The sequence below is a fragment of the Diceros bicornis genome, chromosome 1 (genome assembly GCF_020826845.1).
Source record: "Diceros bicornis minor isolate mBicDic1 chromosome 1, mDicBic1.mat.cur, whole genome shotgun sequence".
Lineage (NCBI taxonomy): Eukaryota > Metazoa > Chordata > Mammalia > Perissodactyla > Rhinocerotidae > Diceros > Diceros bicornis.
The window spans coordinates 26,430,465-26,457,216 of NC_080740.1; the positions used below are offsets into that span (position 1 = coordinate 26,430,465).

The window sequence follows — 26,752 nt, forward strand, 5'->3', positions numbered from 1 at the left end:
TTCCTTTTTAAAGGTATCTCTATCTCTTCCAGTGTTCACGGACCTGCTTCTCTTTAATTCCTCAGCACTTATAGATTGTGCCACACATAGATCTATACTTAATCATGCTCTATTTCATGCCTGTTTTTGGGTTATCTCCACAATGAGATGAAGTTTTGTTGTGTTTTGGGTGTTTTTTCTTTTTGAACAAAGAATGAAACTTTTTCTGAATCTCTATATAAAGCAGTTTAGCATAGTAGTGAGCACACAAGCTCTAGAGTCAGTCTGCCAGGATCTGGATTCTCCCTGTAGCAAATGCTGTGTGGCTTTAGACAAGTCACTTGACCTTTCTGAATCTCACTTTCCTTATGTAAAATGGGAGTTAACCTAATCTCTACTTCTTAGATTTGTTATGAGGTTTAAATAAGCAAACCCACTAAAACATAGCAGAGTGCCTGCCATATAATCATCTCCCAAAGTCTTCTTCTTTGTTGTCTTCCTCTTCTTTTATTATTTTTGTTGTTGTTGTTGTTGTTGTTGTTGTTACTAATACATGGCACATAGAGTCTAACATAATATTGATGACTTAAAAGTTATTTGGCAATTACTCAATTCTATATTTTAAAAATAATCTAAAATGTTTTACAAATTTATTCAATCTTGGTGCCCTCCCCCCCCCCCCAGACACTACCATTCCTCATCTCCATTTTGATTGGACTTTGAGCCCAGTCTTCATTCATCCATTCTGGTACTATGAGTTTAGATTTCTTTTCTCTCTCATCAAAGAGCTCAATCATCTTCCCTCTACCTCTTAAAAAAATGGTAAGAGTTTGTGCCAGCTATTGATTTATTATCTCTTAGCTCCAGATTCACCCTTTCTGCTTCCTCAGTGAAATGGATATTGGCCCTTTAAATATTCATCTTTACAAAATGGCACTGAAGCTTTAACAACAGAGGGCATTGGGGAGGCATTATAGCCCCAAAGCGTTTTGCTTCCTGGCTCCCCTGTGCTTCCTTGGCAGGCTCCTGCAGCACACAACTATACCCAGCTCTTGTAGTGCCCAGAGGCCAGAGGCACTCAGCTGCCAGCACCTTTCCCCAGCATCCGCCATGGGGCAGTTTTGAGTGGAGTATATCAATGAGACAGTTCCCTGGGAACAGCATCCCCAGATACCCATAGGGCAGGTTTCTAGCAAGTTCCACTGATGTGCAACTAAAGTGAATTGTCAGCCATCCAGTGAGTCCTGGCTGTACTGTCTCCATCAAGGTCTGGATCTCATCCCTGGGGGAGGGCGGGTGTGGGGGCTCTTCCTTGGGTGCTCTATCTCACCCCTACATTTAGTGACTGTTTCTTGTGTGTGCTGTCCCTATATTCTTTAGAGTTTCTTTAATTCTTACTACTGAATCCCTCATTATTTAACCCTATTATTATAGTTAATAAACCCTTATATTAAACTTTCCCTCCTTAAATTGTGGTTTCTCTATCCTGTTGGACCCAGGCTAAAAGAGTCCGTCATGTTTTAATTTAGCAATATATTCCAGATCTTTATCTTTGCCTTTTCAATGATATAAAATCATTAGTGACAAGTATGAGATATTACATACAGTGTATGTACTTAGTTGATATTTTAAAATGTTAAACAAGAGAAGGATGATGACAATTCTCCAAAAGAAAATGGTAGTCAGTATAAAACTATTTTGACTCTAACTATGTAGCTTATTCAAAGGATAAAATAATCACCTATATCTTATATTTTCTATCAGAAGTAGCCATTTATCTTTTTGAACAGTGAACCAATTGTAATTTTTAAAAAAATAATAGCATCTTTTAATCAGAAGTTCAAAAATCCCAGGTGGTAAGCAATAGTCCTAATCAATCTGAGCACAGGAATTAGATCCCAAGTGCAAATGAATCCAGGAAAAGTAGATTTCCTACGTGCAAGGGTGGAGAGAAAAGAAGGAGGAGATGGAGGAGCAGCAGGAGAGGAGTAAAGAGAACCAGGTCTCGTGTTCTCAGCGAGACAACTGCTGGCTATTGATTAGAGCATCTCTTTGTCTCCATGCTCCTTGTATCTCTTTTTTTTTCCAGCTTATTTAAAAGTTATTCAAATAGTTTTTTTCATCCTAACAATACATAACATAACTCTCTCTTTGATGGAACTTTTGAAATAAAATTATATGTAAAGAAAACACGTGCTGTCATGTTTTTCTTTGTGTGTTTCATTTAAGAAAGCAGCAGGCTTGAAGTATGGGTCATGTTGTTTTGTCTTTTTCCACCCATCGTTTGCCACATCCGCTCTCCTAAAACCATATTCCTTGGTTTCTAGGATGAGGAACCCACTGGCCTTAATGCAATGCAGTGATCCTTCTTCTTTAGCAAGCACCCTTCTTAGCCCCAGGAACCTACCAAGTAACTACTATAAGGAGAAGATGCTTCTGAGGTGAGAAAAAATAAGGTTAAAGTGCAAAGTAAGTGGTCTAATCTTCTCTTGGAGGAAATGTGCTTTCTTTTTCCAGAGATAGAGCAGGTCCAGTAAATACGCAATAAAAACAATCTTGCTTGAAAGCACCACAGACTATGCAGTGCAATATATTGGAACAACTTATTACATATTGGTCTATTCAGATGGTTTTGAATATTCACTATCAAATGCCTTTTAAATCCAACAGAGAATTCTGTCATCACACAAGTGATCTTAGCTTCTATAAGGAAAAACACACACATACATACACACAAAACAGGCAACACACAAAACAGGCAACAGCAACAGCATAATAATACGATTCCTAATAAATCTGTTTCTTGCCTCAAAATTTAAATCTCTTTAGTAATCTAGAGATATAGCATTACTTTTTAAAGCTTTAGATGACCCTTTCAAACAAAACAAGGAAAATATTGTAGATATGATAAAAGGAAAGAAAAAAATATTGAGAAAGCCCTCTCCCTACTTTACTCTGTCACATATACATTCAAACAGTGAGAAAGTACTTGACGGGAGCCCTCGTAGCAAGGCTACGGTTCCCATTACCTTGGGGAAATGTTACTGTCACAGCAAAAGCATCCTCCAGGAAGTCTGATGGTTAACTTATTCTCCAGCACAATGGGAACTAAAGATTCTGGTAGAAATATTGAAAATATTAATTAAGCCGCAAGCACTAAAAATGTCATAAAAAAGATGTTAACTTGGAACTCAAATTTTTACCTGAAAACAGTACCCCAAGGAGAATAATTCAACTTGCAAAACAACAAAACACTTTTCTGCACAAAGCGTTTTACCCTAACCTTGCAGATCAAGCAAGTCCCTCCACTCTACAAGCCGCACCCATGGATGGCATATGTTATTTTAATGGATTTATTCAAATATATTTCAAAATTCCTCTACCTAGTGAAGATACTAATGTCAAGTTAATACACAAACAAAGAGTACTTGCACTTAATGTAACAGAGCCAGCTGTTATTATGGTTAAATATTTTTGTCAGAAAACATGAAATTAGATTTGAACAGAAGCTCAAAATCATAAAAACCACTTTAATAATACAAAGTGTACATTATCTTTTCTCAGTTTACTTGATTTTTATTGTTATTTTTCTCCTTTTCTGCATTTTGATGCCAAAATTCCTTCATGAATATTCATGAGGATTATTTTCAGAATCTTATGTGCCCACTCAGGTACCTGACAATAAAACAGAGCATTCAAGTCAGGTCACTTAACAGTCAGGCTCAAATTTAACATGACTTGTTCTAACATGTAATAATGGTAAATAAAGGCAGAAATCTGTTGTGAGTATACCAAAATCTGAAATTTGTATGAGCTACATTGATTGCTTTATATGCTCCTACTATGTATTGACTTGCAAAGCTATGGATTAATGAAAATGCATTATTCATTTTTGTATCACTTTTAATTTCCGTGTCATCAAGTAAATTAGACTGATGGCAGTGACTAGGGTGTAAATAGACAAGAGTAACAATGTCGCGTTACTACAATATGTTCCAGAGGACATGTCTGGTGGGAGGTATCAACCTGTCTAAGGAGGAGATATTTGAGTTGGGCTTTCATGTATAGGTAGGCACTCACCAGGCAATGAAGTGGGTTCTAGGCACAAGAAATAATAGGTATAAAAGGCCCTAAAACAACTTCAAGAGTTTAAGGGATTGTCAGAAGTTAGGTAGATCTGACAGGAGTGTGAGGAGTGAGGTGGTAAGACACAGGACATGAGGTGGGAGAAGCAGAGGCAAAGACAACATTATGGAAGGCCTGAAAGGGAAACTGCCCTTTATCCATAGAGGCCACCAACAGATCACTCAGGGAGTCAGTGACAGCCAGATAAGCACTTTAGACTCCGCTACTTCAGACTTCACGGTGTTTACAATAGAATGAAGAAAGTCAAGAAGAACAGTTCAGAAGCTTTCCTATAATCTTGGTGCAAGATGCTGAGAGTCTAACCTGCCACAAAGGCTGATATCAAAGTAGGCAACAGATAGCAGAGACAGCCCAAACTAATTTCCACCTTCTTAATGAACCAAATATCCCCAGAATTACAGATGAATGAACCTGAGTGGAATAGGAGAAAGGAAAAGAACTCCTGGGAATTCAGAGAAAGTATGACTATGATACTGAACATATCAAATGTATCATTGTCCCTTGGCTTTAGTACAATCCTCTAATACAAACTAGAATAGTATGTGTGCTATTTCTGAACCTACCATCAATTTTCTGGAAAGGGTCAGTAACTTCCCTCTAGCTGCTGCCATTCTTCCTTCCACAATTAAAACCAAACTTCTATGAAAGCCACAAGGTAATATATCAGAAAAATAAATTAAAAGAAAATACTATTGGGGCTGGCCTGGTGGCATAGTGGTTGAGTTCGGCATGCTGCACTTCAGCAGCCTGGGTTCATGGGTTTGGATCCTGGGCGCAGACCTACACCACTCGTCAAGCCAAGCTGTGGCAGTGACCCACGCACAAAATAGAGGATGAAGGGCACAGATGTTAGCTCAGGGCCACTCTTCCTTACCAAAAAAAAAAAGAAAATACTATTATCTTTCAGTATATATATATCATATATAAAATACTATATATCATATCATTTTTAATTGGTAATTGTTTATTCAAAAATAGCCCATGTATTTACAAGACAAAGGTGTCTACATATACTATATACTACGTATTAAATTGTTTAAATTTTAATATCAGAATTATTAGAATATTCCTCCTGAGTTACATCATTTTTTGTCACATTCATCTTTTTTATTGATTTGTTGATGAAGAAGGAAAGATTGAATTTCAAAAATGAAAGCTGTTGAATTTGCAGACCATTTTTTTTTTTCGGTCTTTTCTTCCATAACATAGAAATCATTTGAATAAGCTATATCCGTAATAGAAACTGTCAATTACTGTTAAAGTAGTTCAACCACCAGGTTACAGAAGTTCAAAATCTACCAACCAAAGCTAAATATCCAGTTTAATGGAATTCAAACTGTTTCATACTATAATTGTGAGTGTGTGAGGACTGTTTCCTGAGAAATAAAAAATGAATGTCTTGTGAGCTAAGTATGATTATAAATCTGCATTTCTGAAACTGAAAAAGTCTCTTTGTGTCAACGTTCTGACACAGAGTATAGACATCCACAATAGCCCACTTGTTGTCCAGAAATAATCCACGTGGGATAGCAATGTGAACACTACATCCTATTTTCAAAATGATGTCACTCTTGAATGCTCACCTTTTGATAATTGCTCATGATAGTTTAGCTTTTGAAGATCTAATATTCACTGACATTTTAAATATTTCATTGTCTCTTTAAACAAAACTCATTTTTTTTAATCCTTTTTTTTTTTTTTAATTGATGTTTTAATGGTTTCTAACATTGTGAAATTTTGGGTTGTACATTTTTGTTTGTCCATCACCCCATATATGACTCCCTTCACCCCTTGTGCCCACCCCCCACCCCCACTTCCCGGGTAACCACAGTCCAGTTTTCTCTGTCCATGTGTTGGTTTATATTCCACGTATGAGTGAAATCATACAGTGTTTGTCTTTCTCTTTCTGGCTTATTTCACTTAACATAATATGCTCCAGGCCCATCCATGTTGTTGCAAATGGGACGATTTTGTCTTTTTTTATGGCCGAGTAGTATTCCATTGTATATATATACCACATTTTCTTAATCCAATCGTCAGTTGAGGGACACTTAGGTTGCTTCCACTTCTTGGCTATGGTGAATAATGCTGCAATGAACATAGGGGTGCATAAGCCTCTTTGGATTGTTGATTTCAGGTGCATTGGATAGATTCCCAGTAGTGGGATGGCTGGATCATAGGGCATCTCTATTTCTAATTCTTTGAGGAATCTCCATACCGTTTTCCATAGAGGCTGCACCAATTTGCATTCCCACCAGCTGTGTATGAGGGTTCCTGTTTCTCCACATCCTCTCCAACATTTGTTGTTTTTTGTCTTGGTGATTATAGCCATTCTAACGGGCGTGAGGTGGTATCTTAGTGTTGTTTTGATTTGCATTTCCCTGATGATTAGTGATGTTGAGCATCTTTTCATGTGCCTATTGGCCATCTGTATATCTTCCTTGGAGAAGTGTCTCTTCATTTCCTCTGCCCATTTTTTGATCGGGTTGTTTGTTTTTTTGTTGTTCAATTGTGTGAGTTCTTTATATATTATGGAGATCAACCCCTTGTCAGATGTATGTTTTGCAAATATTCTCTCCCAGCTGGTTGGTTGTTTGTTCATCTTGATTCTGGTTTCATTTGTCTTATAAAAGCTCTTTAATCTGATAAAGTCCCACTTGTTTATTTTTTCTTTAGTTTCCCTAGTCTGGGTAGGCATGTCATCCGAAAAGATTCCTTTAAAACCAATGTCAAATAGTGTGTTGCCTATATTTTCTTCTATGAGTTTTATAGTTTCAGGTCTCACCTTCAGGTCTTTGATCCATTTTGAGTTAATTTTTGTGAATGGCGATAGCACATGGTCCACTTTCATTCTTTTGCATGTGGCTGTCCAGTTTTCCCAACACCATTTATTGAAGAGACTTTCCTTTCTCCATTGCATGTTCTTAGCACCTTTGTCGAAAATTAGCTGTCCGTATATGTGTGGTTTTATTTCTGGGCTTTCAATTCTGTTCCATTGATCTGTGTGTCTGTTTTTGTACCAGTACCATGCTGTTTTGATTACTATTGCTTTGTAGTATGTTTTGAAGTCAGGAATTGTGATGCCTCCTGCTTTGTTCTTTTTCTTTAGGATTTCTTTAGCTATTCGGGGTCTTTTGTTGCCCCATATAAATTTTAGTATTCTTTTTTCTATTTCTGTGAAGAATGTCATTGGGATTCTGATTGGGATTGCATTGAATCTGTAGATTGCTTTAGGTAATATAGACATTTTAACTATGTTTATTCTTCCAATCCACGTGCATGGGATATCTTTCCATTTCTTTATGTCATCGTGGATTTCCCTCAATAATGTCTTGTAGTTCTCATTGTATAGGTCCTTCACCTCCTTGGTAAGATTTATTCCTAGGTATTTTATTCTTTTTGAGGCAGTTGTAAATGGTATTATCTTTTTGAGCTCTCTTTCTGTTAGTTCATTATTAGCATATAGAAATGCAACTGATTTTTGTAGATTGATTTTGTACCCTGCAACTTTGCTGTAGTTGTTGATTGTTTCTAACAGTTTTCCAACAGATTCTTTAGGGTTTTCTATATATACAATCATGTCATCTGCAAATAGTGAGAGTTTCACTTCTTCGTTACCTATTTGGATTCCTTTTATTCCTTTTTCTTGCCTAATTGCTCTGGCCAAAACCTCCAGTGCTATATTGAACAGGAGTGGTGAGAGTGGGCAGCCCTGCCTCGTTCCTGTTCTCAGAGGAATGGCTTTCAGTCTTTCCCCGTTGAGTATGATGTTAGCTGTGGGTTTGTCATATATGGCCTTTATTATGTTGAGGTACTTTCCTTCTATTCCCATTTTATTGAGAGTTTTTATCATAAATGGATGTTGTATCTTGTCAAATGCCTTCTCTGCGTCTATTGAGACGATCATGTGGTTTTTATTCTTTGTTTTGTTGATGTGATGTATCACGTTGATTGATTTGCAGATGTTGAACCATCCCTGCGTCTCTGGTATAAATCCCACTTGATCATGGTGTATGATCTTTTTAATATATTGTTGTATTCGGTTTGCCAATATTTTGTTGAGGATTTTTGCATCAATGTTCATCAGCAATATTGGCCTGTAATTTTCTTTCTTTGTATTGTCTTTGTCTGGTTTTGGTATCAGGGTGATGTTGGCCTCATAGAATGATTCAGGAAGTGTTCCATCTTCCTCTATTTTTGGAATAGTTTGAGGAGGATGGGTATTAAATCTTCTTTGAATGTTTGGTAAAATTCACTGGAGAAGCCATCTGGTCCTGGACTTTTATTTTTTGGGAGGTTTTTGATTACTGTTTCAATCTCTTTACTTGTGATTGGTCTATTCAGATTCTCCATTTCTTCTTGGTTCAATTTTGGGAGGTTGTATAAGTCTAAGAATTTATCCATTTCTTCTAGATTGTCCAATTTGTTGGCATATAATTTCTCATAGTATTCTCTTATAATCCTCTGTATTTCCATGGTATCCATTGTAATTTCTCTTCTTTCATTTCTAATTTTATTTAATTGAGCCTTTTCTCTTTTTTTCTTAGTAAGCCTGGCTAAGGGTTTGTCTATTTTGTTTATCTTCTCGAAGAACCAACTCTTTGTTTCATTAATCCTTTCTACTGTTTTTTTGGTCTCAATATCATTTATTTCTGCTCTGATTTTTATTATTTCTCTCCTTCTGCTGGCTTTGGGCTTTGTTTGTTCTTCTTTTTCTAGTTCTGTTAGGTGTAATTTAAGGTTGCCTATTAGGGCTTTTTCTTGTTTGTTAAGGTGGGCTTGTATCGCTATGAGTTTCTCTCTCAGGACCGCTTTTGCTGCATCCCATATGGTTTGATATGGCATGTTATCATTTTCGTTTGTTTCCAGATAGTTTTTGATTTCTCCTTTAATTTCATCAATGATCCATTGGTTGTTCAGTAGCATGTTGTTTAATCTCCACATTTTTGTCACTCATTTTTAATAGTCAAATGATCAAAAGATTTTTCTACCAGTGCCACACCCACTGACACCACCACCAACCTCTCTGACTTTTTGAAATCATTGTTTTATATTCTAAAGCAACTACCTGAGTTGGTTAAAATAGATTAAGGCTGAGGGAAGGCTATGCTTGAATCCTTTGTATGTGTGTCCCCGTTAGTTCACATTAAGAACTCTCTAAAGGAAACTGATATATAAGTGAAAAATTCAAAAGTCTGGCAGAGTATCTCTTACTTATATTAGCATATAAAATGTACTATTATGCAATCACAAAAATTTAAGTTTTTGCCCAAATGTTTGTCATTTTTCCAGTAAAATCGAAACTTCTAGTATTTACCTGAAACATATTTAAAAGCATTTGACTTGATTTAACTACTCTTAGAATCTAAGAGACTATCAGATCTCAGATATTTTTACATACATATTTTTACAAAAACACAGAATTTTTAGTCCTTCCAGTGGGGCAAAATGTATGGAAATATCATTTCCCCTTTCTATTAAGGGAGAAATTTAGAGATCAGAAGATAAGATATGTGAGTGGTAACATGGGGTCATCCGTTTCAAATTAACTCTGACAGAAATATTTTCATCTAGTGTAGAGCCCTGTTTAATGACAATCTACTCAGGAAGTTATCAAAAGTTTCTCAGTACAATGATGCTAGAGTTATGTTTTAACAAGGTAGATAGCGGAGAGAAGTTTCATATAAAGAATATGATTTTCTTATGTACAACTCTCCTGGCTTTACTCTGGGGAAAAAAAAAGAATATATTTAACTGTAGGATTTGCTTGCTCTTGGGAAAGTAGAAAGCAGCCAAAGTCTTGTTGACAGCAATTTTGAACCAGAATTGGAACAATCACCATTTTTCTACCTCTCTATTTGGAATCAGATGAATCTTCAACTGAATCCTCAACCAGGAAAAGCCTTCATTAACATTGGGCTAAAGTCTGATACATTAGGATTTTCAAGAAGAGACAAAAGTCAGAAGTGTCTTTCTTGTGTGAGAAGGAGTAGAGTTTCCTGAGAGAGTGATCTAGAGAGGCTGAGGGACAAGGGTCATTGAATTAAGGGGATGGAGAGGGCCATCAAAATTAAATTGTAGTGTAAATTCTGAAGCTGTCCATCCCTTGCCCCTTTTTTCTTGCAAGGAAACGTATTTATCAGTTAGTTTCATTCTTACTCTGTAACGCCTTAGGTTGCTCCCCTGACTGTTAGTTAGAGACTGCCTAATATCCAGTGAGGCTTACCATGCTGTCAGGACTGGGAAAGACACAGTGTCATGCTACTTAGATGACAGCACCCATTTCCTGCTGATCTGCTAGAGTCCAAGTGAGAGCTCTTGGACCACTAGGGAAAGGTAGACCGCAGATCAGTTGGCAAGTCCCCAATCATGACAAGACACAAGACCAACTCTCATCCTTCTCAATGACTTACACTGTATCGTGGAACAACCTACCCACCCCACCACCAGCCGTGGGTCAGAAAGGATAGAAGTTCTTCCTCTTGGATTACCCATGTTTTGCCTGGAAAACAGAAATATTTATTTTATCCTTAGCATCCTTTTTTTATCTCTTTAAGGGCTGAGTATTTAAGCAAAACCAGGTGAGAAAATGTGAACTTAATTCCTTCTAACTCTAGTAAAATATTTTTTCTGTGTTCATGCTCTTCCCCTATCTCACATGTTTTCATTATAAAGAACATAAATCTTGTGGGGAGGGAGGAATGGGTGGATATTTTCACAAATATCTTATCTACCTAAGAGAGGAAAGGACAATATCCCTTAGAAAATTTTCATAAGGACTATTTCTTGTATAAAACTCCTCTTGAGATGATGGTTCCTTCAGCCATAACATTGATAAACCCTGGTAATATACTTATATACTCCCAGCATCTAGTGGCAGCAAAATGGACAATAGAATCATCCTCCCTTTCTAGATACACAAAGCTATGGGTTCCAACTAACATAATCCTTAAGTGTTTTATTTAAAAACATGTTCTAGGAGTGACGTCAGCATCATGGCGGAGTGAGCTTTCCCGTGAATTCTTCCCCCACAAAATACAACAAAAGTAACAGCCACAGACAAACAACGGAATCCCAGACAGTCAAAAGCTGGAGCGGAGGGATCCACACTGCCGCACATCTGAGAGCGGAACGTGCTGGGCCCCCGGAGGAAGTGGGGAGAGGTAAGGAGAACCCCGCTCCCTCCCCATCAGATCAGCGATCCGGTCCGCGCGGCTCCCAGAGAGGGGGGAGGGGCGGCCCTCGGCGGGAAACTGCAGCTCCTCGGGCGCTCTCAACCAGTGGGAAACTCCCGCACAGAGGGCTCAGAGGAGCCACAGGGCTACCATCAACATCTGAGCAACCCAGAGAGCGGATAAAGAGGGGCAAACGAGAAGCCTCCCACGTCAGGGACCCAGAGGGCAAAAGAGAGAGCTCCCCCCTCCCCACAACCCGGAGTCTGCAGCTCGACCAGATCTAGCGGTCCGAGGCAGACCTGAATAAATTGGACTGGACCCGTGGATCGCAGTGGGGAAAAGAAACAAAACAAAACAAAACAAAACTGCGGATCGCAGCAGAAAAACTGGGGCAGAGCGCAGGGGGCTTAGACTACACAGCCCTTCACCACCACACAGTGGCGGCAGGTGGAAAGTGCAACCAGAGACTTCCAGGATGAGGAAAACCAAAACCAACACAGGAACCACAATGCAAAAATATATGAAATCACCAGACCAGAAACAAAATGACAAGCAACCAGAAATCAACCCCGAAGACACAGAAATCCATAAACTAAATGACAGAGATTTCAAAATAGCTATCATAAAAACACTCAACGAAATACGAGACAACACAGACAAACAATTCAATGAGATTAGGAGTTTCTTCACAAAAGAGATTGAAATCATAAAGAAAAACCTATCAGGGCTGATGGAGATGAAGAACACAATGGAGGAGATAAAGGAGAATCTGGAATCTTTAAAGAACAGAGCTGACAATATGGAGGAAAGAATTAGTACTTTAGAGGATAGGAATACAGATATACTCCAGATGGAAGAAGAGAGAGAACTAAGACTAAAAAGAAATGAAGAAAGACTCCGAGAAATATCGGACTCTATTAGAAAATGTAACATAAGAATTATAGGTATTCCTGAGGGAGAGGAGAGGGAAAGAGGAACAGAGAGCCTATTCAAGGAAATAATAGCTGAAAATTTCCCAAATCTGGGGAAGGAGCAGGAAATACCAGTAAGCGAAGCCAACAGGACTCCTATATATATTAACAGACAAAGGCCTTCACCACGACACCTAGTGGTAAGGCTAGCCAGGGTCAACGACAAAGAAACAATATTAAGGGCAGCTAGACAAAAACAAAAAATAACGTACAAAGGAACTCCCATCAGGCTCTCAGCGGATTTCTCAACAGAAACTTTTCAGGCTAGAAGAGACTGGAATGATATATTCAAAATACTAAAAGACAAAAACTTTCAGCCAAGAATACTCTATCCAGCAAAAATATCCTTCAAATATGATGGAGAAATAGTAACTCTCCCAGATAAACAAAAGCTAAGGGAGTTCATGGCCACGAGACCGCCACTACAAGAAATACTCAAGAAGGCCCTCAGGCCCGAAAACAAGAAGAGAAAGGGAACACAAAGCTTGGAGTAAGGAGAAAAGTAGGCAGACAAAATCAGAGAAATAGTAGATCTTTACCGGAATAGGTTAGCAACCACTTAAATACTAAACTCAAAGATCAAAGGAAGAAATTCACCAAAAATAAATTTAACCTCATCACTGTAAACACACAGCCACAACACAAGATAGAATAAGGTATAACAAGAGCAACTTAGAAGGGGAAGAGGAAAGTGACTGAATTGACTTAGTATAAGGAAATAGGAGGCTATCAGATAATGGACTATCTCATACAGAAGATTTTTTGCCCAAACCTCAAGGTAACCACTAAACAAATAATCAAATTAAAACCACATATGATAAACAAAGAGAAAACTAGAAGAATCATAAGACAGAACAACCAAACTGAATTGGCAGTCCAAAACAAATGGGACAAGAAACAAAGGAAATGCAAAAGAACCAGAAAATAAGTGACAAAACAGCAACATTCAACCCTCATATTTCAATAATTACCCTAAATGTAAATGGATTGAACTCTCCAATCAAAAGATACAGAGTGGCAGGATGGATTAAAAAGCAAGACCCAACAATATGCTGCCTTCAGGAAACACATCTTAGCACTAAAGACAAGCACAGGCTCAGAGTGAAAGGATGGAAGACAATACTCCAAGCTAATGGCAAACAAAAGAAAGCAGGTGTTGCCATACTCATATCAGACAAAGTAGACTTCAAGATAAAACAGGTTAAGAAAGACAAAGAAGGGAAATATATAATGATAAAAGGGACACTCCATCAAGAAGACATATCACTTATAAATATATATGCACCCAACATAGGAGCACCAATGTACATAAAACAACTAGTAACAAACCTAAAAGGAGAAATCAACAACAACACAATAATAGTAGGGGATCTTAACACCCCACTTACAGCAATGGATAGATCATCCAGACAAAAAGTTAATAAAGAAATATTAGACTTAAATGAAAAACTGGACGAGATGGACCTAGTAGACATATACAGAGCACTCCACCCAAAAACAGCTGACTACACATTCTTCTCAAGCGCGCATGGAACATTCTCTAGGATAGACCATATGTTGGGAAACAAAGCAAGCCTCAATAAATTTAAGAGGATTGAAATCATAACAAGCATCTTTTCAGACCATAAGGCTATGAAACTGGAAATGAACCAGGAAAAAAAAACTGGGAAAGTGACAAAAATGTGGAGATTAAACAACATGCTACTGAACAACCAATGGATCATTGATGAAATTAAAGGAGAAATCAAAAACTATCTGGAAACAAACGAAAATGATAACATGCCATATCAAACCATATGGGATGCAGCAAAAGCGGTCCTGAGAGGGAAACTCATAGCGATACAAGCCCACCTTAACAAACAAGAAAAAGCCCTAATAGGCAACCTTAAATTACACCTAACAGAACTAGAAAAAGAAGAACAAACAAAGCCCAAAGCCAGCAGAAGGAGAGAAATAATAAAAATCAGAGCAGAAATAAATGATATTGAGACCAAAAAAACAGTAGAAAGGATTAATGAAACAAAGAGTTGGTTCTTCGAGAAGATAAACAAAATAGACAAACCCTTAGCCAGGCTAACTAAGAAAAAAAGAGAAAAGGCTCAAGTAAATAAAATTAGAAATGAAAGAGGAGAAATTACAACGGATACCATGGAAATACAGAGGATTATAAGAGAATACTATGAGAAATTATATGCCAACAAATCGGACAATCTAGAAGAAATGGATAAATTCTTAGACTTATACAACCTCCCAAAATTGAACCAAGAAGAAATGGAGAATCTGAATAGACCAATCACAAGTAAAGAGATTGAAATAGTAATCAAAAACCTCCCAAAAAATAAAAGTCCAGGACCAGATGGCTTCTCCAGTGAATTTTACCAAACATTCAAAGAAGATTTAATACCCATCCTCCTCAAACTATTCCAAAAAATAGAGGAAGATGGAACACTTCCTGAATCATTCTACGAGGCCAACATCACCCTGATACCGAAACCAGACAAAGACAATACAAAGAAAGAAAATTACAGGCCAATATCGCTGATGAACATTGATGCAAAAATCCTCAACAAAATATTGGCAAACCGAATACAACAATATATTAAAAAGATCATACACCATGATCAAGTGGGATTTATACCAGAGACGCAGGGATGGTTCAACATCCGCAAATCAATCAACGTGATACATCACATCAACAAAACAAAGAATAAAAACCACATGATCATCTCAATAGACGCAGAGAAGGCATTTGACAAGATACAACATCCATTTATGATAAAAACTCTCAATAAATTGGGAATAGAAGGAAAGTACCTCAACATAATAAAGGCCATATATGACAAACCCACAGCTAACATCATACTCAACGGGGAAAGACTGAAAGCCATTCCTCTGAGAACAGGAACGAGGCAGGGCTGCCCACTCTCACCACTCCTGTTCAACATAGTACTGGAGGTTTTGGCCAGAGCAATTAGGCAAGAAAAAGGAATAAAAGGAATCCAAATAGGTAACGAAGAAGTGAAACTCTCACTATTTGCAGATGACATGATTGTATATATAGAAAACCCTAAAGAATCTGTTGGAAAACTGTTAGAAACAATCAACAACTACAGCAAAGTTGCAGGGTACAAAATCAATCTACAAAAATCAGTTGCATTTCTATATGCTAATAATGAACTAACAGAAAGAGAGCTCAAAAAGATAATACCATTTACAATTGCATCAAAAAGAATAAAATACCTAGGAATAAATCTTACCAAGGAGGTGAAGGACCTATACAATGAGAACTACAAGACATTATTGAGGGAAATCCACGATGACATAAAGAAATGGAAAGATATCCCATGCACGTGGATTGGAAGAATAAACATAGTTAAAATGTCTATATTACCTAAAGCAATCTACAGATTCAATGCAATCCCAATCAGAATCCCAATGACATTCTTCACAGAAATAGAAAAAAGAATACTAAAATTTATATGGGGCAACAAAAGACCCCGAATAGCTAAAGAAATCCTAAAGAAAAAGAACAAAGCAGGAGGCATCACAATTCCTGACTTCAAAACATACTACAAAGCAATAGTAATCAAAACAGCATGGTACTGGTACAAAAACAGACACACAGATCAATGGAACAGAATTGAAAGCCCAGAAATAAAACCACACATATACGGACAGCTAATTTTCGACAAAGGTGCTAAGGACATGCAATGGAGAAAGGAAAGTCTCTTCAATAAATGGTGTTGGGAAAACTGGACATCCACATGCAAAAGAATGAAAGTGGACCATGTGCTATCGCCATACACAAAAATTAACTCAAAATGGATCAAAGACCTGAAGGTGAGACCTGAAACTATAAAACTCATAGAAGAAAATATAGGCAACACACTATTTGACATTGGGTTTAAAGGAATCTTTTCAGATGACATGCCTACCCAGACTAGGGAAACTAAAGAAAAAATAAACAAGTGGGACTTTATCAGACTAAAGAGCTTTTATAAGACAAATGAAATCAGAATCAAGATGAACAAACAACCAACCAGCTGGGAGAGAATATTTGCAAAACATACATCTGACAAGGGGTTGATCTCCATAATATATAAAGAACTCACACAATTGAACAACAAAAAAACAAACAACCCGATCAAAAAATGGGCAGAGGAAATGAACAGACACTTCTCCAAGGAAGATATACAGATGGCCAATAGACACATGAAAAGATGCTCAACATCACTAATCATCAGGGAAATGCAAATCAAAACAACACTAAGATACCACCTCACGCCCGTTAGAATGGCTATAATCACCAAGACAAAAAACAACAAATGTTGGAGAGGATGTGGAGAAACAGGAACCCTCATACACAGCTGGTGGGAATGCAAATTGGTGCAGCCTCTATGGAAAACGGTATGGAGATTCCTCAAAGAATTAAAAATAGAGATGCCCTATGATCCAGCCATCCCACTACTGGGAATCTATCCAACGCACCTGAAATCAACAATCCAAAGAGGCTTATGCACCCCTATGTTCATTGCAGCATTATTCACCATAGCCAAGAAGTGGAAGCAACCTAAGTGTCCCTCGACTGACGATTGGATTAAGAAAATGTGGTATATATATACAATGGAATACTACTCAGCCATAAAAAAAGACAAAATCGTCCCATTTGCAACAACATGGATGGGCCTGGAGCGTATTATGTTAAGTGAAATAAGCCAGAAAGAGAAAGACAAACACTGTATGATCTCACTCATATGTGGAATATAAACAAACACATGGACAGAGAAAACTGGACTGTGGTTACCCGGGAAGTGGGGGTGGGGGGTGGGGGATGGGCACAAGGGGTGAAGGGAGTCATATATGGGGTGAAGGACAAACAAAAATGTACAACCCAAAATCTCACAATGTTAGAAACCATTAAAATATCAATAAAAATGTTAAAAAAAAAAAAAAAAAAAAAAAAATCCACAAAGTGTATATACAACTTTTCTGCAAGTTTGATGTTGCTTTAAAATAAATTAAATGAATGGAAAAAAAAAAAAAAAAAAAAAAAAAAAAAAAAAAACATGTTCTACGTTCAAATAAGAATACGAAATACTTGTTAAACAAAGATAAAAGTATTTTACTGAAAGATTTCTCTGATACCTTAATATGCTAATGTGTAGTATGATGCTGCAAGAGAAACAAACAGTATGCAGTATTCCCCAAAAGCATTTGACCCTGGAATCCATTTTGGGGTGGGTGATGAAGGATAGTTTACAACCATTAACAGCTGGAGAAAACAATATTTGTTTGATGAAACCAATTTGGGTAAAATAATCCTGGGAAAGGGATTGCAAAACGTGGATGTCTATTCTAGGGATGGCAGAAGGACCTGACCCTGGAAAAGAGTCCATAAAATGAAATAAGGATCAGCCCACTGAGCTACACTCTAGTGTACCAAGGTCTATTTTCATATGCTGGGAGAAATTAGCCTAATTCTGGCTGGTTCCTTGAAGTCTGGAAACAATCGACAACATTAATAACTAATGACGCTGAAATGAGGATGAAACAGCCCATGTTTCAGCTGCAGAGTATCAAGGGCAGATGCTACCGAGGACAATTGTTACTGCTGGACAAGATTAGTGAAATATAAGTTCTGCTGCAAATCTCAAGTCATGCCTGAGGGCCATGGGAAAGGCCGGCAGTTTTGCAAGTGTGGACTTCACATGTCGTGACTGGATGAAAAGCTAGGATCCTCCAACAAGTTTCGTCAGCTGAAACCAGACAGCAGACTTTGTACAAGCTCTACTGCTCATGACCTACTCTGGGAGATGGCATGGCAGTAGATCCCTTGGGTATGCCTATGCTGAACCTACATGGATCAACTCTCTCTTAAAGGATTCAAGACCTGGAAGATGCTCACTGTGGCCCCAGTGGAAATCCCAGCATCATGACATCCCTAATTACATACAGTGTGATGGCCAATCTATTACCTAATCTGATTCTACACTAGTGCTTGTGCACTGGTCAGTAGCTACAAGTCTGTTGTGGGAGGATGTCTCCACAGTTCTAACTGGGGTCTCAATACAGTAGATGCTGACTTCCCGGAAAAGAAGTCATTGGTTATTGAGTAAGTGACAGTTGACACTAAACTTATACATGAATTCTTTAAATTCAGGGGGAAATAAAAAGTTAAATACATTTTAATTAGCTAATTTGCCCGAATTATTTATTTGAAATGTTAACAAGAAACATATCTCCTTTAAATTTAAGTTTTCTCTCTCTGATTATTTTTCTCCTACCAATCTACAGCTAAGTATGTAATTGAAGAAAAGGCTATCCTTTCTGTCATATACAAACACATTAGAACAGCAAAGTTTGACGTATCAATGAATATGAAAGCACAATGATATAACAGTATAATAATCAGTGAAAAGAGAGTAACATCAGCTGAGATCCTGAGTAACTGACCCTTGAATAATCTGTGCACAGTCTGGGAACTAGAGTGTAATAGTCATGATAAGTCTTATAACTTTTTGTTTACAATTTCAAATCTTTCACATACCTTTTTAGCAGCCTGACAAGTGAAACAGAAAATTTTCCAGTTTTAATGGAGCATCTGGAGCACAAAGAGACTGAGTAACCTCAATTATAAACCAGGTGAGTCAGAAGCAACTAAATTCATTTTTCATTTCAGTCATTAATCAAAAAGGTAATAGGTGGCATAGTCTGGCAAGCTGTTCACCAAACACTTCTCCTTTTCCTCTTGGGGACACAGCTGGGCTACATTTTCCAGCCTCCTTTGCCGTGAGTGCAGCCATGAGACGGTCTTACAGAACGGAATGTGGACAGAACAATGAACACCACTTCTAGGTCTAGCCTATAAAACCCTCGTCATGAAATCCTCCATTCACGTTTCATATCAACCAGCTAAACAGAGAAGGCCCCTAGGTCCTAGAATAGGGAAGACACAAAGAGCAAGAAGTATAGTATTATTGTTGTAAGCCATTGAAATTTGAGGACTTTTCATAACTTCATAATTTTTTGTCAATTAGCCTACCCTGATAACACAAAAAAAAATTTATGATATTTTTAACCAAAATGTATGTTTCAAACCACAGTCCCCCATTTTAAGCTAATAATTCAAGTTCACTCCTAACTCTGACATCCTCTTTATAGACTGAAAGGGAACATCACCCCATTGCTATTGGTCTTTCATTGGATATATGATATTGGTTTTATCATAGGACAATCAGGACCCTAGAAATCACTGAAAGCCTATAAGAAAGGCTTGCACTCTGCTAACCAATTCTTAATTCGGGGAATACTGAAAAGTTCAAAATGTCAAAAAAAAAAAAACTTAGGAAGTAGGTGCTTTTTCTTTTCCTCTTCTGGTTTATGGAATAATATTTCAATGTCATTTTCATTATTTTTCTGTGCAAATATGGCTTTGGTGCTTCTTATTTTATTTTAAAAATATATATAACTTTCTTTAAATGTATAAAGAGAGATCAGTTGACATCAAAATACCAATAAGTGTTTAGTATTCAAAAGTGGAAAGTTAACTTGACCTCACATCTGTTAGAATGGCAATTATCAAAAAGACAAGAAATAACAAACGTTGGCGAGGTCAGGGAGAAAAGGGAACCCTTGTGCCCTATTGATGAGAATGTAAATTGGTGCAGCCGCTATGGAAAACACTACAGAGGTTCCTCAAAAAATTGAAAATACGGGCCAGTCCCGTGCCATAGCAGTTGGGTGCACGCGCTCCACTGCTGGTGGCCCGGGTTTGGATCCTGGGCACGCACAGACGCACCACTTGTTGGGCCATGCTATGGCGGCGTCCCACGTAGGGTGGAGAAAGATGGGCAGATGTTTCCCCAGGCCCAGTCTTCCTCAACAAAAAGAGAAGGATTGGCATGGATGTTAGCTCAGGGCTTATCTTCCTCACCAAAAAAAAATTAAAAATTTTTAATTTTTATGATCCAGCAATTCCACTTCTGGGTGTTTATCCCAAGGAAACGAGCACACTAACTTGAAAAGATATATACACCTCCATGTTGATTGCAGCATTATTTACAATGGCCAAGACATGGAGGCAACCTAAGTGACCATCAAAGGATGAAAGGATAAAGAAAATGTGGGATATATATACAATAAAATATCTTCAGCCATAAAAAAGAAGGAAATCTTGCCATTTGCAAAAACATGAATGGAACTTGAGGGCATTATGCTAAGCGAAATAAGTCAGACAGAGAAGGACAAATACCTAATGATATCACTTATATGTGGAATCTTAAAACAAACAAACAAAAACCCCCAAACTCCTAGATACAGAGAACAGATTGATGGTTGCCAGAAGTGGGGGTGGGTGAAATGGGTTAAGGTAGTCAACGGTACACACTTCCAGTGACAGAATAAATGTCATGGGGATGTAATGTATAGCATGGTAACTATAGTCAATAATTCTGTATTGTATATTTGAAAGTTGCTAAGGAAGTAGATCTTAAAAGTTCTTATTACAAAAAAAAAAAAAAGAAAGTTAACTTGTCTCCCAAAATGATAGGATTCAATTATACTCCTACTTTGTTGCAGTATGATTTCTATATGAGATAGAGGCATATTTTATGTCCTTTTCAACATTTGTCTTTTGGCTTTATATTGATTTTATAATCAAGCCAGTGGTGCTTTGGTTTAAAATTTTAAGGTCAAAATTAAATTTACCAGAACTGAGTTGTGATGTCATACTTATAGAATCTTTATCTTAGCATGAGCCGTACAGAGTTGAGAAAGATCTGTTCATAAACTTTGCTACAGATTTTAAAAATAAAGGTTGTAATTATTCTCTGTGGGGGGCATGTGAGATTGTTGGCCATACCTGGGTCTATTCATTCCTGCCTGCTGCTTGAGTGATCCTAAGACTCTTAAGAAAGAAAATAGTAACTTATTGCTTAGGAGCAATTACCAGCCTCATATGGGAAAGCAAATTTGAGAAATAAGCTCATTTGTGACATATTTCTAACCCTGCTTTAATGCGGATGCCCTTCGAGCACATTGTTTTCCAACCCCACAGAATTACACTAAATCTTTGAAAACAGCAGAAATATTTGTCCCAGGGAAACAGATGCACACAGAAAAGTGTTTACAGAAATCAAACGGGGCATGATTTGCTGAAGAAAAGTTCGATGACTGAACCACCAGGAGTGTTCAAAACATTTCTGTGCCTAATTGTCAGGTCCTCAGTTTTATCCCATTATGACAAAAGTCACATGTTTCCATATTTGGAAACTGTTATATTCTATTTAAATATATTTTCATTTATATTCTCAAAAATGGCTATCACTCCTTTAAAAAAGGTGATAAGCGAGGAAGCACAAAGCCTACTACACACAGCAAGAAGAGGGTAGAACACAGAAATTAGGAACAATACTATGTTCATTTTGGTGATGTGCTGAGAAGGAAAGGGAGCAATTCAGAAGCTGAATGTGGTGGGGAGGGGTGGTGCTGGGTAAAATAGAGATTTGTGATAAGCAGGGATATTAGGAATGGAAACCCCTGGTCTGGAAGCTGGGCTCAAACTACTTGGGGCTGCTTCTGCCACTGACAGGCAAGGTCACCGGGTCAGGGAGTTTGTGCACTGTACTGAGGCACCCAGCTGAGGTATGAGGAACGCAATTTCACCTGCATTCCTCTCACTTATTAAAGCACTCTGGCACAAGCTTACATCCCTGGGGACAAAGCTGGAAGCTGTCTTTGACACACATGTGCGTGTACACACAGACATACACACACACACAGCTCTGCTAGGCAAGCCATAACTGTGTGAGGATCCATCTGTCCTCCAAGAAAAACCATTCCCTAATTTTCACAAAAGTTCATCGAGCCTAGCAGAGCCCTTAAAACTAGATAAGTGACCCTCAGCTCCTCCTGATACCAAAATTCTAGGGTTAGCATGGGCACAGTGTAGGTGTAATTGGCTCTGTAGCAACAATTTGAAAAGCACTGAAATCGGTCACTAGATACTGGTTTCCACTCCATCACTAACCACTCTGAACCTCAGCCTTCTCATCAACAACATAGCGATGAACAACATAGACATGCTGCCTTTTTACCTACTACAAAGGGTAATTGTGTGCCTCAAATGAGATAAAATAATCACATCATAAACTATAAAGTACTATGGGCTTCAACACAGAGATGAAGAGGGAAAAGTAATGATGGAAGAGTGAAGACAGCCTTCACTTGGATACTGCTTATGAATCCGCAGAATAAGATCTGTTCCCACTAAAAACATAAAAAGCTGGAGCAAAACAAAAGTTTTTAACTCCACACATCCCCCAAACTTCAAAGATTCAAAACCAGAAACTGATTTATGAATAGTCTTAAAGAATATTTGATGCTGGAAAAGATTCTGGCTAAGTTAAATGTTTCCTTCTTACACTTATAGGGTCTCATCATGTGCACACTGAACTTAAAGAGCTCTTGAGAAAAAGAACAAAGAGAAGACAGAGAAGAATTTAGGTGTGGGAGAACCTCTGATCCTCTCAATGAACACACACTCCATTGTGAGCATGAGTAGAGAGATGTAAATTGTTTTCTCCGTTGTTATCCAGTCTAATGTACTTCGTTTAGTGTAAGCACCTCACCAGGAGGAGCTAAGATTTAAAGATGCACAAGGCAGCTACTCATCTGATGCTCAAAAGAGCAGTGATCTATTCAAAGCTAGGGTCAAAAAATGTTTCTGTTAGACTCTGTGCTGCAATATGTGGGGGAACTGAAGAATATTCCAGAGTAATATTTATTATATTTGAATTGTACCTTTCCCATTTTAGAATTTGTCACACATAAAATTTAATTCCACTCTATTACATTAAATAACTCTAAAAACTATTGGAATGCTTCCTAATTAATCTCCCCTAGTTCTAACCTTGACCCTCGTCAACTGACCCTGTAAGAGCTACCAAAGCGATCTTTCTAAAATGAAAATCGCATCATCTGTCTCTCCTGATTAAAATCTTTCACAATGAAGTTTTATTACTGAGAGTAAATGCCAAGTTATTTAGTTTGGCATAAAAGGCTCCCCTTGATTTGACCCCTAACTGTTCATTTTCATCTCACCGTACCAGCCATTCCAGGCTAACACTTAATGCTCCAGCCAAACTGGAGAGTTTATTACACATGTTCTTCTGTATGCCTGTAAACCTTCCCACCTTCCTTTCTGCCTACAGGACTTATTCATCTTTCAAAACTGAGCTGAGGTATTACCTTGCTTAGGAAGTCCTCCACAAACTCCCAAGAAAATTTAATTTTTTCTCTTATCTGTGCTTCATTTATACTTTTGCAAACTTGTAATCTAGCATTTTTAGCTCTACACTATAACGTTTACTAGATTGTGAATTTGTTAAAAGTAAGCACTATAACTTTACTCTTCCAGTGCCTAGTACAATGCTTGATTCATTAAAGGGGCTCCATAAATCATTTATAAATGAATCAAAGTGCCACTGCAGTAGCATCTCACTTTGTATTCTAGTGTCAACCAAATCCCTGTACCGTTTTACTCTCCACTAAAGTCAGAATACCTATGCTTGCTCCCACTTTTGATTCAAGATTCGCAGTAATTTCTCCCTGAGACCTAATCCCTGTCAAGCAGATTTACTGATTCCCTAGAACTGATTCTATCATTGTCTGATTCTATTTTTTAGCTTCGGCTGTAGTAACAAAGCTCCCAGTCCTAGTGGTTCACAACAAAATTCATTTCTTTCATTTTGATGAGTGCTATAGATTGACTACAGGACTGAAGCGGATAGGAAAGAGATCTACTCCATTTCTCTTCTAATTGCAGGATTTAGGCAGAAGGGCAGCCCTTATCTGATAAATACTGTTCTCTTGTGGATAAGGGCAAGAAAAAGAGACATAGAGCAACTACACAGTCACATTCAAAATTTCTGCTTAAATCCACTCACAATCTATTGGAGAAGCAAATAATCTGTCCTAGCCTGACAATAGGGCAGAGAAATATCCTCTACTCTACCTACAAAGATGCATGACAAAAGCAAAGACAAATAATACTCTTACATGTAAAGGAGCAGATAACTGGTCACAATAACACCGTCTACTAGAGAACACTTATAACATACCATACCCTCCCACTGCAATTGGATCAGATCCTGAGACATCAACTGAAAATCCAACTACATTTGTTGAATTTCCTGGCCCCAAAACCTCTAACTCTGGCCCCACCAATGTGTAGACTGAATATAGCCAGCAGTGGAACACAAAGTCTAAGGCACATTCTTCTGTCTGATTATGGCAGATAGGGCATCTAACCTGAAGAAAAAGAAAGCATTTGAAAACTTAAGTTTATAAATTCTCAGCAGGGAGAGATTTATTTATATTTCTCTTCAAATGTTTAACCTCAGTAATGCTCAGTAAAGACAATAATCACTAGAAGGGATCTCTTCTTGATAGTATATATTGTGCAAGAGCTTTAACTTTTAAAAAACTATTTTCCTGTAGTTGAAACAAATGAAATGGTCTTATTTGCATTTGTGGTGCATTGAGAGTGCTCTTTTCCTATCTTTGCAAAGGGGAGCAGGGCACCCCCAAGACACAACATTTCTAAAACTTACTTTCCTAGTTAAGGAGAATTTTACTATAATTCTAGTATCTTTTTTATTTAGCTATAAAATCCTTCACTCCTATCTAAATTTTATCCATAACAAAACCTAATTAAAAGTTATCATGAAACAAACTCATTAGAATAGAGAACGCCTTCCATTCACTAAATCACACATTTTGATCATACATCTAGAATGAACTGACAAATGGGAAAGACATAGGCCATCTAAGCCTGAATGGCAAAAGTCATCGCATCCAATGGTAATATGTCAACTTGTTGGTACGTACGCCTGAAATTGTCCTTCTTTCCCATATAACATAGCCAACTAGGTTGGTAAATCGTCCTTTGCCACTAGATAGACAGCTTCCTTTACAATATCTCAGGCCAATTCTACTAAGGTTCAGTTATGAAAACAGCAGAATATAATTTATTAAGATGTATTCCTAAGTATATTTAAAATTTACAACATATCTAATTAGTCTCCACATATTTGTCACTTTCCCAGCTTTTTTCTTGTAGTTCATTTCTAGTTTCATAGCACTGTGGTTGGAAAAGATGCTTGATTTAATTTCAAGCTTCTTAAATTTATTGAGGCTTGCCTTGTTTCCCAAAACATGGCCTATCTTTGAGAATGTCCCGTGTGCACTTTAAAAGAATGTGTATTCTGCTGTTTTGGGATGAAGTTCTATCTATTGATCCATCTGATCAAGTGTTTCATTTAAATCCACTATTTTCTTATTGACACTCTGTCTGGATGATTTATCCATTGACGTAAGTGGGGTGTTGAGGTCCCCTGCTATTACTGTGTTGCTGTTAATATCTCCCTTTAGGTCTGTTAATAGTTGTTTTAAATACTTTGGTGCTCCTGTGTTAGATGTATATAAAATCATAAGTGTTATGTCCTCTTGGTGGAAAGTCCCTTTTATCATTACAAACTGGTCCTCTTTGTCTGTCAGTGTCTTTTTTATCTTGAAGTCTGCTTTGTCTGATAAGTATAACACCTGCTTTCTTTTGTTTGCCATTTGCTTGGAGTATCATCTTCCATCCCTTCACTCTAAGCCTATGTTTGTCCTTAGAGCTGAGATGTGTTTCCTGGAGGCAGCATATTGTTGGGTCTTGTTTTTTAATCCATCCAGCTACTCTGTGTCTTTTGATTGGAGAATTCAATCCATTTACATTTAGAGCGATTATTGATATGTGAGGGCTTAATACTGCCATTTTACCTCTTGTTTTTTTGGTTGTTCTATGTCTCCATTGTTTCTCTTCCTTCATATTTCTGACTGCCATTTCATTTTGGAGGTTTTCTGTGGAGGTTTTCTCAGTTTTCTCTTTTTATGAATTGTGGCTCTGCTCTGATTTTTTTGCTTAGTGGTTACTTTGAGGTTTGTATAAAAGATCTTGTAGACGAGATAGTCAATTTTCTGATAGCCTCTTATCTCTATTAGTCTAAGCAATTTCCATCCTTTTCTTCTTCCCCTTCTGAGTTGTTCTTACAAATTATTCTGCTTTGAGTTGTGAGTTTGTGACTAAGTTGAAGTGTTTATAGTTACTTTTGATGCTTTCCTTCCCTTTATCTTTTAAGTTATAATTAAGTGTGTGATTCTCTGTTCTGAAGGAGAGCTGCAATTTTCTGATTTTGTCTGTCTATTTATCTCATTGCTCAAGGCTTTGTAGACTTTTGCATTTTTGTTTCAGGTATGAGGCCATCCTTGATCATTTCTTGTAAGGGAGGTGTAGTGGTGATGAACTCCCTCAGCTTTTGTTTATCTGGGAAAGCTTTTATTTCTCCGTCATATCTGAAGGATACTTGTGCTGGATAAAGTATTCTTGGCTGAAAGGTTTTGTCTTTCAGTATTTTGAATATATCATTCCATTCTCTC

General features: G+C 37.6%; 2 long non-coding RNA genes across 3 annotated transcripts in view; one reads left to right on the forward strand and one right to left on the reverse strand.

Moving 5' to 3' along the window:
- LOC131401020 (uncharacterized) overlaps positions 1-26,752 on the reverse strand; it is a 168,902-nt gene that overhangs the window by 137,850 nt on the left and 4,300 nt on the right. The window lies entirely within an intron of this gene.
- Positions 2,201-26,752, forward strand: part of LOC131400957 (uncharacterized) — a 28,268-nt gene continuing 3,716 nt past the window's right edge. The window contains exons 1-3 of one of the 2 annotated variants that reach the window (XR_009217493.1): positions 2,201-2,448; positions 18,827-18,913; positions 22,701-22,860. This is a non-coding gene — a long non-coding RNA (uncharacterized LOC131400957). Of the gene's footprint in view, positions 2,449-18,826; positions 18,914-22,700; positions 22,861-26,752 lie in introns of those variants that run through there. The other variant, XR_009217487.1, reaches the window with a different exon arrangement.